Source organism: Vombatus ursinus, unplaced genomic scaffold, assembly GCF_900497805.2.
Source record: "Vombatus ursinus unplaced genomic scaffold, bare-nosed wombat genome assembly UNPS02014768.1, whole genome shotgun sequence".
Taxonomy (NCBI): Eukaryota; Metazoa; Chordata; class Mammalia; order Diprotodontia; family Vombatidae; genus Vombatus; species Vombatus ursinus.
This window is the reverse complement of record NW_020954546.1, coordinates 23,294,637-23,299,016: the sequence shown is the minus strand read 5'-3', so window position 1 is coordinate 23,299,016 and position 4,380 is coordinate 23,294,637.

Genomic DNA, 4,380 nt, shown 5'->3' with positions numbered 1-4,380 from the left:
ATTGATTGATTGAACCCCCAAAACTCATGATCACAGAGAAATAAATGGGGCTGGGGGACAGTCACCCTCGTCTGCTCTGCCCTCCCACTCTCATTGAGGATCTGGGGTAAAAAGCCAGGGTGGAGGATGGGGGAGGAAAGAGCATCCAATCAGGAATTAGGAGGCTTGGGTTCTATTGTGGCATAGTAGGTTCAAATCCTATCTCTTATGCTTACTATCTATGTGACCTTAGGTAAGTCCCTAAATTTCCCTGGGCCTGTTTCCTCATCTGTAACATGATGAGGCAGTGTGGAGTTGGTGGATAAAATGCTGGACCTGGGGATCAGGAAAATCCAAATTCAAATCCTGCCTCACACATTCACTAGCTGTGAGACCCTGGGCAAGTAACTTAACCTCTCTGGGTCTCTATTTCTTTATCTGTAAAATGGGGGGGGATTCTCTTCCACCTCTAAATCTATAGGCTCAAAGGTCATGCCTTCAAGGAGCTTACATTCTAATAGAAGAAACGAATGTAAATAAAGTGAAGGAGAAGGAGGAGAAGAAGTGGGAGAACCCAGGAGGGATCAGGGAGGGAGGGGAGTCAGCTGCTGCTGAGAGGCCAAGAAGAATGAGGCCTGAGAACCAGTCACAGGATCTGGTGACTGAGGATCATCGGTGACCTTGGAGAAATCCTTCTCAGAGAGACGAATGAGACGAGACTTGGTAAACAGCAAAGCACTTTACAAATGCTAGCTACTTTATAATTTATTATATTTATACATTTTCATTATGCTGAGCTGACATTATGTAATAGATTTAGTGATACGGCCTCCTCTGTCATAAAAAAGTCATTTTTGTGACTATTTGAGGACTAATCTTAAACATTCCTGGAAATGAGAAATCCAATTTTGTGAGTCTGTCCTGCCCTGTGGGAGGCTGAACTGACCTCCTTATTCCCTCCCCACCAAACCTCAGATTGTCCTTAGAAGGAGCTCAGTATCTCCCCCTTTTCCCAACTCCATTCTGTTTTCTCCTTAACTCTCTGGGGCCTGGGAACGTGGAAGTCACAGTGGCCCCTTTGTGTGAAGAAGGCAAGCCTCTCTATTCTGCCTCCTCCAACTCATCACAGGCCTCCGGGAGTTCACAGCCCCAAGCCCTGAGGAGCTTCTCCCCAAAGAAGATTAAGAACCTGCTACTCCCCCCCGCCCAAAAAAAGATGAAAGAACAACACAAGCTTTGGAGTTGAGAAGATCCCAGTTTAGGTCTTCCCTCTGATATTTACTAGTTGTGACCCTGAGTCAATCACTGTATCTTTGTGCCTCAGTTTCCCCTTCTGTAAAATGGGGATGAGGGGATAGTACCAGCTGCCTTCCAGGGCTGTTGGAGGGCTCCAACAAGAAGCACTCGGAAACCTTAAAGCACTACACAAATATCACTTCTCATGACTGTAAAGTTAAGTGCAATGCAGACCCCACCTCCATCCTTTGCAGACAGGTGGGGGCTATGACGTTGGAACACTGCTGGAACTAAGGGCCGTTACTTAGTTGTACTAAACTGCTTTCATTTCATTTCCTTTTTATAGAGGACAGAGATGGGCCTGTTTGGAGAGGAAGGTGATTTTAAATGATAACAATCAATAGAAGCTGTTTTTAAGCAATATGCAGCGGTAAGGGTAAGGAGTGATAATGTGGGGATTGCCTGTTTTGGGGAAGTCAGTGGTGGACAGATAATATCAGATATTATAAAATGGCTCCATGTGATGACTCTGGTCAACGATGACCCTTCCCTCCTCTGAAAGACAAAGGGATTTAGAAGAGGCGTCGTGTCTGAGCAGAAGCACATAGGAGGAAAATCCAGGAGACGAGCTCTAATCCTGCTTCTGACATTAGCTAGAGATGTGTATATGCGTATGTGTACGTGTGCATATGTGTATATATGCATATGGTTACATATGTGTTGTGTATGTGTGCATATATTCGTGTATCTATATATAACATGGCTAGATTGTTACATGCATGTTACATATGTAATATATTACATATTATTGTTTATGTTACAGGCAGCTAGATGGCACAGTGGAAGACCTGAGTTCAAATCCAGCCTCAGACACTTACTAGCTGTTGCTAGGCAAGTTGCTTACCCCTGTTTGCCTCAGTTTCCTCATCTGTAAGATGAGCTGCAGAAAGAAATGGCAAATCATTCCAGCATCTTTGCCAAGAAAACCTCAAATGGGGTCATGAAAACGTGACTGAAATAGTTGAACAACAACAAAAATGTGTTACATATTATGTATGTATGTATGTATGTCAATATAGGTAGCCATTTCCACCTCTAGTTTCTCCCTCCTGAGCTCCAGTCCCACAATGGATAAGTTCCCCCACCTCCCATTCATTATGTTAGTACCCCCAGCACCCAGCACAACGACTGGCAAGAAGTAGATGCTTAATAAATACTGATTGATTGATGAATCACCAACTGCCTGCTGGACATATCAAACTGGACATCCCATGTATAGGCATCTCAAACCTATATCCAAAACAGAACTCATTATTCCCCCTCCAAAAAATCCACCCTTGCTCTTAGCTTCCCTATTCCTGTCAAGGGCACTGAGCATTCTGCCAGCTCGTCAGAGCCACAGCTTCAATGTTAATTCTTAACTCCTCACTCTCACGATCCAGATCCAATCAGTCGGCAGATCTAGGCATTTCTACGTCCACAACATCTCTCCTGTACATGCGCTTCTCTCTTCCCCGACAGCCACCTGCTTAGCAGCTTAGAGGTCCTGGTCACTTCACTTCTTGCCTATTGACTATTGCAATAGCTTGCTAACAGCTCTCCCTGCCTTCCTTCAATTCATCCTCCACGAAGAGATTTCCCTAAAGCGCAGGGGTGACCACATTGCCTCCCTATTCAATGAACTTCATTGGCTCCCCGTTATCTGTAGGATCCAATACATCACCTGTGTTTGTCATTTAAAGCTCTTTATGATCTGGCCCTTTCCACGTCTTCTCACACATTATTCCCTTTCATGCACTCTATGCTCCAACCATACTGGCCTGTGACCCTCATACATTACATCCCATCTCCCACCTGCCTTTGCACTGGCTGTCGTATGCACTTGAAATGCTCTCGCTTCTCACCTGGGTCTCAGAATCTCGGACTTCTTTAAGATTTAGCTCAAGAAGCAGCTTCTGAAGGAGGCCTTCTCCCCTCCCAATCCTGTTCAGTCCCCCTGCTCCCCATCCCAGTGCCCTCCCCCTTAAGGTTACCTTGTATCTATTTTGTATGAATCACATACATGTGCCTACGTATCTATGGATGCATGTTACTCATACAAAGTAGATGTACATACGTGTGTGTATAATATCTGTATGCATGTATGTGTATGTGAATAGATAGATACACGCATACATACCTTGCCCCCCTCCCACTAGAATGTCAGCTCTTAGGGCAGGAATTGGTTTTGCTTTTTCTTTGAATCCCTAATGATTTGCACACTACTTGGCACACAGCAAGTGCTTAATAAATGCTTGTTGATTGATAGCTGATTGACTCTGCACCTCTCTAGGACTGTCTCTCCAACCATAAAATAGGAGCCATGGTACATGCACTACCCACCTGCAGGCCTGGTGGGGACAGTCATCTACTTGTTTAACAGGTAAATGAAAAGGATCATTGCTTCTTCCAACCTCTGAGAGCAGATGATGACCCAACTGTTAGCTTTTGAAAAGTGTTAGGATCTTTCAGGAAAGGGACTGACTATAGAATCCTTTTCCAGTATCCTCATGGCTTCTTCAAGCAAGCCGGAGCCCACAGCAGACATTCTACAACAAACACTTGGTGAGCTTAAGCAGAGATTTCAGGTTGTATGTCCCACCTTAGCCCCTGTAGAAGGAAAGCAGCATTGTGCTTTTGATTGGACGGGGAGGGGGAATGGAGAGATGGGATGTGATCCTCATGCTCGGGTGCCAGGGGACAATCACCTTCACAAATCTGATGTGTAGAGGCTATGTAAGGATGACAAACTGATGACCAACTGTAAGACTCTGAACAAATGTGACTTCACAAGTCTGATAGCCAGGCCCCAGACTCCCAACAACTATGGAGCTGAGCCAACAATGCATTTGAAACATTGCATATTGAGTCTTTCTCCAGCCCCCCAGAGCTGCCAGATGTCATGAAGCCTGTAGAAGTGACACCAATGAGCAAGCTGTGCAGTAAGGGGCCAAGCTCCACCCCCCATAGTCACCTTCTAACACAACAAAAAATGTTGGTGTCAGGCTGTTAGGAAAGAAAAGAAAGAAAGGGAGATATAGAAAGAGAGGAAGGAAGGAAGGAAGGAAGGAAGGAAGGAAGGAAGGAAGGAAGGAAGGAAGGAAGGAGGAAGGAAGGAAGGAGGAA